A 12,881-nucleotide genomic window follows, 5' to 3' on the forward strand; every position below is an offset into this window, starting at 1 on the left:
CTTTTGCACAACAAAGGAAACTATAAGCAAGGTGAAAAGACAGCCCTCAGATTGGGAGAAAATAATAGCAAACGAAGCAACAGACAAAGGATTAATCTCAAAAATATACAAGCAACTCCTCCAGCTCAACTCCAGAAAAAATAAATGACCCAATCAAAAAATGGGCCAAAGAACTAAACAGACATTTCTCCAAGGAAGACATACAGATGGCACAAAAACACATGAAAAGATGCTCAACATCACTCATTATCAGAGAAATGCAAATCAAAACCACACTGAGGTACCATTACACGCCAGTCAGGATGGCTGCTATCCAAAAAGTCTACAAGCAATAAATGCTGGAGAGGGTGTGGAGAAAAGGGAACCCTCTTACACTGTTGGTGGGAATGCAAACTAGTACAGCCGCTATGGAAAACACTGTGGAGATTTCTTAAAAAACTGGAAATAGAACTGCCATATGACCCAGCAATCCCACTTCTGGGCATACACACCAAGGAAACCAGATCTGAAAGAGACACGTGCACCCCAATGTTCATTGCAGCACTGTTTATAATAGCCAGGACATGGAAGCAACCTAGATGCCCATCAGCAGACGGATGGATAAGGAAGCTGTGGTACATATACACCATGGAATATTACTCAGCCATTAAAAAGAATTCATTTGAATCAGTTCTAATGAGATGGATGAAACTGGAGCCCATTATACAGAGCGAAGTAAGCCAGAAAAATAAAGACCATTACAGTATACTAACACATATATATGGACTTTAGAAAGATGGTAACGATAACCCTATATGCAAAACAGAAAAAGAGACTCAGATGTATAGATCAGACTTATGGACTCTGGGAGAAGGCGAGGGTGGGATGTTTCAAGAGAACAGCATCGAAACATGTATATTATCTAGGGTGAAACAGATCACCAGCCCAGGTTGGGTGCATGAGACAAGTGCTCCGGCCTGGTGCACTGGGAAGACCCAGAGGGATCGGGTGGAGAGGGAGGTGGGAGGGGGGATTGGGATGGGGAATACATGTAAATCCATGGCTAATTCATTTCAATGTATGACAAAAACTACTGTAATGATGTAAAGTAATTAGCCTCCAACTAATAAAAATTTATTCTGGGAAAGATTGAAGGTGGGAAGAGAAGGATGAGATAGTTGTATGGAATCACTGATTCAATGGACGTGAGTTTGAGTAAGCTCCGGGAGTTGGTGAAAGACACGGAGGCCTGGTGTGCTGCAGTCCATGGGGGTGCAAAGAGTCGGACATGACTGAGTGACTGAACCGAGAGGGTAATGTGCTGTGCTGTGCTAAGTTGCCTCAGTTGTTTCCAACTCTTTGTGACCCTATGGACTGTAGCCTGCCAGGTTCCTCTGTCCTTGAGATTCTCCAGGCAAGAATACTGGAGTAGGTTGCCATGCCTTCCTCCAGGGGATCTTCCTGACCCAGGGATCGAACCTGTGTCTCTTAATGTCTCCTGCAGTGGCAGCCAGATTCTTTACCGCTAGCACCACCTGGGAAGCCCAGAGGGTATTATGTTAAGTGAAATACATCAGTCATAGAAAGACAAATACCGCATTATTTTGCTTATATGTGGAATCTAAAAAGATAAACAAATGAAAACACAACAGAAAAGTTATACTAACACAACATTGTAAATCAACTATGCCCCCAGTAAAAAATTAAAAAAAAATTTTTTTAAGCCCACAGAGTTATAGAAACAGAAAACAAATATGTGTTTCAGAGGGAGACTGGGTAGTGGGTGAAAAGAATTAGATGAGGGGGAGTCAGAGGTACAAATTTCCAGGTGCAAAATAAATAAGTTGTGAGCATAAAATGTACTGTGTGGGGAATATAGTCAATAACTATATACTGTCTTTGTATGGTGATATATCACAACTAAAATTATTGCATTGATCAGTATGAAATACATAGAAATATTGGATCACTATACTGTGTAACAGGAACTAACATAATGTTGTAGGTTAGTTATACTTCAAAAACAAATTCAGAAAAAGAGAGCAGATTTCTAGATCTGTGGTTACCATAGATGGGGGTGCAGTGGGGAGGGGGGCCAGGATGCAGTCAAAAGGTACAAACTTCCATTATAAGATAAACAAATATTAGGGATATAACATGTGTGTACATGCATGCTAAGTCACTTCAGTCGTGTCCAACTCTTTGTGACCCCATGGACTGCAGCAGGCCAGGCTCCTCTGTCCTCCACTATCTCCCAGAGTTGGCTCAGATTCATGTCCATTGAGTCTGTGATACTATTTAACCATCTCATCCTCTGCATCACCCTTCTCCTTTTGCCTTCAATCTTTCCCAACATCAGGCTCTTTTCCAGTGAGTCTTCTTTTTCACATCAGGTGGTCAGAGTATTGGAGTTTCAGCATCAGTCCTCCCAATTCAGGGTTGACTGCCTTTAGGATGGACTGATTTGACCTCCTTGCAGTTCAAGGGGCTCTCAAGAATCTTCTCCAGGACCACAATTTGAAAACATCAATTTTTCGGTGCTCAGCTCCAACTCTCACATCCGTACATGATTACTGGAAGAACCATAGCTTTGCCTACACAGACCTTTGTCAGCAAAGCGATGTCTCTGCTTTTTTTACATATCTCTGCAGAGAAGCGATTATTTTATTTAGTTTTCATATGATTAACAAAAGACTCGCACAAAAGACAGTGTAATAAGGAATCCTATTTTTATTTATTTATTTATTTATTTTTAAGTTGAATATTTCTTTTGGTTATATTCCCTTTTTTCATTTATTTTTATTAGTTGGAGGCTAATTATTTTACAATATTGTATTGGTTTTTGCATACATTGACATGAATCAGCCATGGATTTACATGTGTTCCCCATCCTGAACCCCCCTCCCACCTCCCTCCCCATCCCCTCCCTCTGGGTCATCCCAGTGCACCAGTCCCAAGCACTTGTCTCATGCATCCAACCTGGACTGGTGATCTGTTTCACACTTGATAATATTTCTGTTTCAATGCTGTTCTCTCAGATCATCCCACCCTCATCTTCTCCCATAGAGTCCAAAAGTCTGTTCTATACATCTGTGTCTCTTTTTCTGTGTTGCATATAGGGTTATCGTTACCATCTTTCTAAATTCCATATATATGTGTTAGTATACTGTATTGGTGTTTATCTTTCTGGCTTACTTCACTCTGTATAATGGGCTCCAGTTTCATCCATCTCATTAGAACTGATTCAAATGTATTCTTTTTAATGGCTAAGTAACATTCCATTGTGTATATGTACCACAGCTTCCTTATCCATTCACCTGCTGATGGGCATCTAGGTTGCTTCCATGTCCTGGCTATTATAAACAGTGCTGTGATGAACATTGGGGTGCACGTCTCTTTCAGATCTGGTTTCCTCAGTGTGTATGCCCAGGAGTGGGATTGCTGGGTCATATGGCAGTTCTATTTCCAGTTTTTTAAAGGAATCTCCACACTGTTCTCCATAGTGGCTGTACTAGTTTGCATTCCCACCAACAGTGTAAGAGGGTTCCCTTTTCTCCACACCCTCTCCAGCATTTATTGCTTGTAGACTGTTGGATAGCAGCCATTCTGACTGGCCTGTAATGGTACCTCATTGTGGTTTCGATTTGCATTTCTCTGATAATGAGTGATGTTGAGCATCTTTTCATGTGTTTGTTAGCCATCTGTATGTCTTCTTTGGAGAATTGTCTATTTAGCTCTTTGGCCCATTTTTGATTGGGTCATTTATTTTTCTGGAATTGAGCTGCAGGAGCTGCTTGTATATTTTTGAGATTAATCCTTTGTTTCTTCATTTGCTATTATTTTCTCCCATTCTGAAGGCTGTCTTCTCACCTCGCTTGTGGTTTCCTTTGTTGTGCAAAAGGTTTTAAGTTTCATTAGGTCCCATTTGTTTATTTTTGCTTTTATTTCCAATATTCTGGGAGGTGGGTCATAGAGGATCCTGCTGTGATTTATGTTGGAGAGTGTTTTGCCTATGTTCTCCTCTAGGAGTTTTATAGTTTCTGGTCTTACATTTAGATCTTTAATCCATTTTGAGTTTATTTTTGTGTATGGTGTTAGAAAGTGTTCTAGTTTCATTCTTTTACAAGTGGTTGACTCGTTTTCCCAGCACCACTTGTTAAAGAGGTTGTCTTTTTTCCATTGTATATTCTTGCCTCCTCTGTCGAAGATAAGGTGTCCATAGGTATGTGGATTTATCTCTGGGCTTTCTATTTTGTTCCATTGATCTATATTTCTGTCTTTGTGCCAGTACCATACTGTCTCGATGACTGTGGCTTTGTAGTAGAGCCTGAAGTCAGGCAGGTTGATTCCTCCAGTTCCATTCTTGTTTCTCAATATTGGTTTGGCTATTTGAGGGTTTTTGTATTTCCATACAAATTGTGAAATTATTTGTTCTAGTTCTGTGAAGAATACCGTTGGTAGCTTGATAGGGATTGCATTGAATCTATAGATTGCTTTGTGTAGTATACTCATTTTCACAATGTTGATTCTTCCAAACCATGAACATGGTATATTTCTCCATCTATTTGTGTCCTCTTTGATTTCTTTCATCAGTGTCCTATAGTTTTCTATGTATAGGTCTTTTGTTTCTTTAGGTAGATATACTCCTAAGTATTTTATTATTTTTGTTGCAGTGGTGAATGGTATTGTTTCCTTAATTTCTCTTTCTGTTTTCTCATTGTTAGTGTATAGGATGCAACGGATTTCTGTGTATTAATTTTATATCCTGCAACTTTACTATATTTATTGATTAGCTCTAGTAGTTTTCTGTTGGAGTCTTTAGGGTTTTCTATGTAGAGGATCATATCATCTGCAAGCAGTGAGAATTTTGCTTCTTCTTTTCCTATCTGGATTCCTTTTATTTCTTTTCTGCTCTGATTGCTGTGGCCAAAACTCCCAAAACTATGTTGCATAGTAGTGATGAGAGTGGGCACCCTTGTCTTGTTCCTGATTTTAGGGGAAATGCTTTCAATTTTTCACCATTGAGGATAATGTTTGCTGTGGGCTTGTCATATATAGCTTTTATTATGTTGAGGTATGTTCCTTCTATTCCTGCTTTCTGGAGGGTTTTTATCATAAATGTATGTTGAATTTTTTCAAAGGTTTTTTTCTGCACCTATTGAGATAATCATATGGTTTTCCTTAAGCCTCTAATTCCACATATTTTTCACTCTCAAACACCAATTTGTTAATGTGGTGTATTACATTGATTGATTTGTGGATATTAAAGAATCCTTGCATTCCTGGGATAAAGCCCACTTGGTCATGTTTTTAATATGTTGTTGAAAGGAATCCTATTTTTAAAAATGAAAAAAAGACAACGAACCTCAATTGGGGAAATGAGACTTTTCTCGCCCAATTTAAAGTCTGATAATAGACAACGTTGGTGAAGATGCGCCCCTCACCCCCAGAGGGTAACTGTGGTGTGGCTGCTTTGAAGTGTGACCTTATAGAATTTCTGGTACAGCCGAAGATGTAACTTGGCTTATTTTCTATAACTATATATATATATATATATATATATATATATATACACCTGCTTAAAACAAAATTGGTAATATTCATTAGTGCCCTTTAATAACCTGCTTACATAAAGTGCTTAACAATATGTCATGAATATTTCTTGTTGATAAACAATAACACTTATTATTAAAAAGCCTCCAGCTGAGGCCTAACCTGCGCTTCCTCTCTCTGCACCTCAAGGGGCCTCTGGCCTGATAAAAGGTCACCAGAGGCCTTTGCACACACCATCCCAGGGCTGCCCACACCTGAAGGCCCCTCACTGCCAGTGGAGGCACTGCATGCTTGACCTGTTCGTCTCATTGATCCACTGCCCACCCCCAAATTGTCCTTCAGTCCTTGATTTTGCTCCTGTGACTGAGGGGGAAATGCTAGGGGGTTCCAGTTCTAGAAATGAAAACTGCAGTAGGCAGGAAAATGGAGTGAATTGCCCTAGAGAAGGGCCTGGCAAAGCAGGTGGAAGCTTGTGTGTTGCTATAAGCTGCAGCCGTGGGTGGAGTCAGAAGTGACAGGGAGAGAGGATCACGTGGGACAGAGGAAGCCCTCTGCTTTCTCCCTGTCCATGCCGAGGTTGCTAAGCCTCAAATCTAGCATTTTGGAGCCTCTGAACATTGACAGGCTCCAACCTCAGCTCATCTGTGTCTGGAGCTCAGTAATCTTTTTGGCTGGGAAAGATTAAAGTCCTATCATTTCCAGGTACAATTTAATTTCTAATTTTCTGAGAAAGATTGAAGGCAAAAGAGGAAGGGGGCAGCGGAGGGTGAAATGGTTAGATAGCACCACTGACTCAATGGCCATGAATTTGAACTCTGCAAGATAGAGTGGAGGACAGAGGAACCTGGTGGACTACAGTCCATGGGGTCGTAAAGAGTCAGACGTGACTTAGAGGCTGAACAAGAATCCTTTTGGCTCTCTTGGCAGTTCTGAGTCTCCAGATTGACTTTCTCACATTTTATCCATTTCCTTAAGCCTCTAATTCCACATATTTTTCACTCTCAGCACACAACTTGAACTCCTATTTCACAGAGGGATTAGGAATCGTTAGAGAGCTCTCTCCATTTTCTTCCATCAATTCTATAAACTGGGGACTTCCCTGGTGGTCCAGTGGTTAAGAATCTGCCTTCCAATACAGGAGACACGGGTTCAGTCCCTGGTTGAGAAACTAAGATCCCACATGCTTCAGGGCAACTAAAACCTGGGTGCCGCAACTAGAGAGCCAGTGTAGAACTTAGTGAGTCCAAGCACTGAAACAAGGGAACCCCCCTCACACCACAGTGAAGAGCCCACACGCTGCATTGAAGCCACAGCACAGCCAAAATATTGATTAAGTAGTTAATAACAAATAAAATTCTATAAATTGAACTGCATTGCTATCTGACTTTTTCCTTTCTTCTGCACTGGAAGAGGGGTTCCCACTCCTGCCCCAGGCCAGTCTCTATGCTTTTAAACTCATACCTTTAACATTACTTGATGACATAATGCTTCCACTCCCAACATCCTCAATACCTTCTACAGTATGTAAATATTCTGAGTCACTTGAAGCATGAGCCCTAACAAAACAGCCCCACCCAAGTCTTCCTCCAGATGCCACCCCAGCTCTTGTCTTCATCACAGGCAGAGTGAGCAATCCTGGCACATGTCTTAAACATTCAGACTTCTCCTTTTTCCTTTTTAAACCACAAGGAAGCTTCTTTTCAAATAAATCTGTTTCTAGATGTAGTTGAATGTGGGCATCTGACCCAACCAAGGGATGGGAGTTCTACCTTCATTTGTTTGCATGTTAATCTGAGTATTATTCCATAATATGGCTATACCACAATTGTTTTTCCTTTTCTTCTTTTTATAGTTTATTTAGTTTTGGTTGCACTGGGTCTTTGTTGTTGCCTGGGCTTTTCTCTGGCTGTGAGAGCAGGGGGCTCCTCTCTAGTTGCAGTACACGGGCTTCTCAATGTGGTGGCTTCTGTTGTGGTGGAGCAGGGGCTCCAGGGTGCTCAGGCTTCAGCAGTTGCAGCACCCAGGCTCACTCATTGCAGCTCCTGATCTCTAGAGCACAAGCTTAATGGCATGTGGAATCTTCTCGATCAGGGGTCAAACTTGTGTCTCCTGCATTGACAGGCAGATTCTTTATCACTGAGTCACCAGGGAAGCCCTTTGGTCTCTTTTTTTCTTTTGGTCATACTGTGCCGTATATGGGATCTTTGTTCCCCAACCAGTGATTGAACCCATGCCCCTTGCAGTGAAAACAAGTAGTCTTAACCCCAGGACCACCAGGAAAATCCCCATATACCACAATTGTTAATCCATTCCCCTGTTGAACTTTTGGAGTGTTGGTCTATTATGAATCAGACTACTATGAACATTCTGTACAAGTCTTTGGGAGACATTTGTTTTCATTTCTCTTGAATAAATACTTCAGATTGAAATGGCTGGGTCATAGAGTAGATGTGTGTTTAATTTCATTAAAAACTGCTATACAACTCTCCACAGAAATGATACCATTTTACAGTCCAAATGTATGAAATTCTATTTGCTTTATGTTCTCACCAACATTGGACACAGCCAGCGTTTGATTTTAGTCTTTTCAGAGAGTCTGAAATGCTTTCTCATTGTGGTTTTAATTTGTAATAATTTCCTGATGCCTAATGATGTTGAGGACCTTCTTCATGAGCTTCTTGACCACTTGCATATCTTCTTTTCCCAAATGTTGGTCACATACTTGACCCTCGAAGGCCATATAAGTGTGTCTGCAGAAGGACATGGAAGTTTACCCGCCATATAGTGATGCATTCCTGCTCAGTCACTTCCCTCATGTCCGACTCTTTGCAGCCCCATGGACTGCAGCCTGCCAGGCTCCTCTGTCCATGGGATTCTCCAGGCAAGAATACTGGAGTGGGTTACCATGTCCTCCTCCAGGGGATCTTCCCAAACCAGGGATCGAACCTGAGTCCCTTATGTTTCTTTTTTTATTTAATTAAAAAAATTTTTTTTTCATTTATTTTTATTAGTTGGAGGCTAATTACTTTACAATATTGTAGTGGGTTTTGTCATACATTGACATGAATTAGCCATGGATTTACATGTATTCCCCATCCCGATCCCCCCTCCCACCTCCCTCTCGACCCGATCCCTTTGGCTCTTCCCAGTGCACCAGGTCTGAGCACTTGTCTCATGCATCCAACCTGGACTGGTGATCTGTTTCACCCTAGATAATATACATGTTTCGATGCTGTTCTCTTGAAACATCCCACCCTCGCCTTCTCCCACAGAGTCCAAAAGTCTGTTCTATACATTTGTGTCTCTTTTTCTGTTTTGCATATAAGGTTATCATTACCATCTTTCTAAATTCCATATATATGTGTTTGTATACTGTAATGGTCTTTATCTTTCTGGCTTACTTCACTCTGTATAATGGGCTCCAGTTTCATCCATCTCATTAGAACTGATTCAAATGAATTCTTTTTAATGGCTGAGTAATATTCCATGGTGTATATGTACCACAGCTTCCTTATCCATTCATCTGCTGATGGGCATCTAGGTTGCTTCCATGTCCTGGCTATTATAAACAGTGCTGCAATGAACATTGGGGTGCACGTGTCTCTTTCAGATCTGGTTTCCTCGGTGTGTATGCCCAGAAGCGGGATTGCTGGGTCATATGGCAGTTCTATTTCCAGTTTTTTAAGAAATCTCCACAGTGTTTTCCATAGCGGCTGTACTAGTTTGCATTCCCACCAACAGTGTAAGAGGGTTCCCTTTTCTCCACACCTTCTCCAGCATTTATTGCTTGTAGACTTTTTGGATAGCATCCATGCTGACTGGCGTGTAATGGTACCTCAGTGTGGTTTTGATTTGCATTTCTCTGATAATGAGTGATGTTGAGCATCTTTTCATGTGTTTGTTAGCCATCTGTATGTCTTCCTTGGAGAAATGTCTGTTTAGTTCTTTGGCCCATTTTTTGATTGGGTCATTTATTTTTCTGGAGTTGAGCTGGAGGAGTTGCTTGTATATTTTTGAGATTAATCCTTTGTCTGTTGCTTCGTTTGCTATTATTTTCTCCCAATCTGAGGGCTGTCTTTTCACCTTGCTTATAGTTTCCTTTGTTGTGCAAAAGCTTTTAAGTTTCATTAGGTCCCATTTGTTTATTTTTGCTTTTGTTTCTAATATTCTGGGATGTGGGTCATAGAGGATCCTGGTGTGGTTTATGTTGGAGAGTGTTTTGCCTATGTTCTCCTCCAGGAGTTTTATAGTTTCTGGTCTTACATTTAGATCTTTAATCCATTTTGAGTTTATTTTTGTGTATGGTGTTAGAAAGTGTTCTAGTTTCATTCTTTTACAGGTGGTTGACCAGTTTTCCCAGCACCACTTGTTAAAGAAGTTGTCTTTTTTCCATTGTATATCCTTGCCTCCTTTGTTGAAGATAAGGTGACCAAAGGTTCGTGGAGTTATCTCTGGGCTTTCTATTCTGTTCCATTGATCTATATTTCTGTCTTTGTGCCAGTACCATACTGTCTTGATGACTGTCGCTTTGTAGTATAGTATGAAGTCTGGCAGATTGATTCCTCCAGTTCCATTCTTCTTTCTCAATATTGGTTTGGCTATTCGAGGGTTTTTGTATTTCCATACAAATTGTGAAATTATTTGTTCTAGTTCTGTCCTTATGTTTCTTATATCAGCAAGAGAGTTCTTTACCACTAGTGCTAACTGGGAAGCCCCAGCATATAGCAGATTAAACCTCAAGCAAGAAAAACATTCAGCAGCTCAAGCCAGGCACAAAAACTTCTTGAGATTAAATTGAACTTTTTAGTGAAATGTGATGGAAAGGCTTCTGCCTTCTGCCTTCCCCCAGCCTCTGTTACCAAAGTGCCTTTGCCATGGGTGTTTAGGCAGCCCCTTCATTCCATAGGTTTTGAAGTCATGTAGTAGATGCCTGGCTATTTCTGTTCTCCTCCCGTCTCACTAGGCAGGCTGCAGAGTCCCAGCAACAGCCCTTGCTTGTCCTGCCATATTTCCTTCCTGGAAGAAAGGAGGCTTTATTTGTTACTTCCTGTCCTATAAGTCAATTCTTCGTTATTGCTACTGAAGATTCATGGATAAATAAATGAGCAAAGGAATAAATCAACAACCAGCTAATCCATCAGGATGTGAGGACAACCCCATCATAATAACTGGAATCTGTGGGAAGCGTTGCAGTTTACAAGATGTTTCCACATATATAATTTATTTTTATCTTCAAAACAAAGTTATAGGGCATCATTATCATGTCCATTTTATAGATGAGGCCAACTAAGGCTCAGAGAGGTTAAAGGAGTGACACATGATAATCAACCTTGGCTGTTCTTAAGGATGGAGCACTGTGGGGCTTCCCTGGTGGCTCCGGGGTAAAAACTCCACCTGCCAAAGTAGGAGACATGGGTTCAAGTCCTGTGCGGGGAAGATCCCACGTGCCATGGAGCAACTCAGCCAATGAGCCACAACTATTGAGCCTGTGCTCCAGAGCCTGGGAGCTGCAACTATTGAAGCCTGCGCACCCTAGAACCTGCACTCCACAGCAAGAAACGCCACTGCAATGAAAAGCCCACGCACTACAACAAAGAGCAGCCCCCGATCTCTGAAACTAGTGAAAAGCCCGTATAGCAACCAAGACCCAGCAGAGCCCAAAATAAATAAGTAAATACAACTATTAAAAAAACAAAGAGTGGAGGACCATGGTTGGCATTCACAAATGGCAGCAGGTGGAATCGAACCTGTGTCTATAGCTACACACTGTTCTGGGAGGGAGGTGAGTGTGGAGGAAGAGGGAGAGGGAACCAGCGGAGCTTGAGATGCTGGCCTGCTTTAACTCCCAAGGATAGGACATGGCTAACTTTCTTTCCTGGGTGTGATTTGAGGACTCCCTCAAGGAACACCCACCAAAACTGAGTTCTGGACACACACAGTGCTTCACATCCCAGCATCATTCCTCTCCATCTCCTAACTAGGAGGACATACTCCTTAAGCTTTTCCCTTGAAGGTCTCTCACTGGCAGAAGCACACTGAGGCTGCCCTGGGGGAGAGAGTGTCTGAGCAGAGTCACAAGAAGGAGCAGAAAGAGAAAGGTTTTTAATCTGATGCTCCATCTTACACATTCTTCTCCAAAATAAAGGTGTGGATTTTTAAATGTATGTGCTTTACTATAAAAATAATGCCCCCTTTGCAATGATGTGTGTTCCCTCTATGCCCTGGTGTCCCCAGCACAGCAGGCCCCAACCTTTGGCACCAGGGGCAGGTTTCGTGGAAGACGTTTTCCCCTAAAGACTAGGATGGGGGGGGGGTATGGTTTCAGGATGATTCAAGTGCATTACATTTATTATGCACTTTATTTCTATTGCTATTACATCAGTTCCACCTCAGATCATCAGGCATTAGATCCCGGAGGTGGGGGACCCACCTCTGACTGGGTCATTTTTCATTTCAAGAAAACAAAACTTAAGGTATTAAGAGCCCTGGTTAAAAATTAAACTGTATCTGAAAATGCTATGACTATATACTTTCTGTCGTCAATGACTACAGTTCCGTTATCAGATTAGCCCAAGGAGAAGGAGGACACTGGGATCAGGAAAGAGAGAGGCAGCAGGAAAGCAAACTAGAAAATTCAGTGGACTTGCTCAAGGCCTCTGACTCTTGTCTCAGACCCGGACATCACGTGACAGACACTGTGACAGCCTTCAGCCTCCACTGAGCCCCAAACTATGAGAGACAGTGCCCAGAACCTGTATCAAAGTCTCCTGACCATTATGATTTTTCAAAAGAGAAGCTTGATTTTTCAATTTACTGTATTTGCCAGCTATTTACATTATTTGGGAAATTTTGAGCCACTCGTCACATGCAGTGTAAAAGCCTCATTGGCAGTGCTCATATCTGCTCTGAGTCACCCAGCCTGACAGGAAAATCCATAATTACGGCTGAGACTAACAAGCAAGTCAGCAAGCGACACTTCTTTTTACGTTGTCCTTGTCCATATGAAAATGGTTGATGAACAGGGTCTTAAATTTAAGTTCTGGACTTGTATATGATAAAGGTCTTCGTGTGTGTGCTCAGTTGCTTATTCGTGTCTGACTATTTGTGGCTCTATGGACTAGCCCGCCAGTCTCCTCTGTCCATGGAATTTTCCAGGCAAGAATACTGGAGTAGGTTGCCATTTCTTCCTCCAGGGGATCTTCCTGACCCAGGGGTTGAACCCTTGTCTCCTGCATTAGCAGGCAGGAGTTTACCATTGCAACACCTTCTACTATTGACTAATTGCAAGGAAGAGAGGAAAACCAGAGAAAATTCACTTTGAAAGCCACCTCAAACACAGGATGAGTTGC

This window comes from Odocoileus virginianus, chromosome 2, assembly GCF_023699985.2.
Source record: "Odocoileus virginianus isolate 20LAN1187 ecotype Illinois chromosome 2, Ovbor_1.2, whole genome shotgun sequence".
Classification (NCBI taxonomy): Eukaryota; Metazoa; Chordata; class Mammalia; order Artiodactyla; family Cervidae; genus Odocoileus; species Odocoileus virginianus.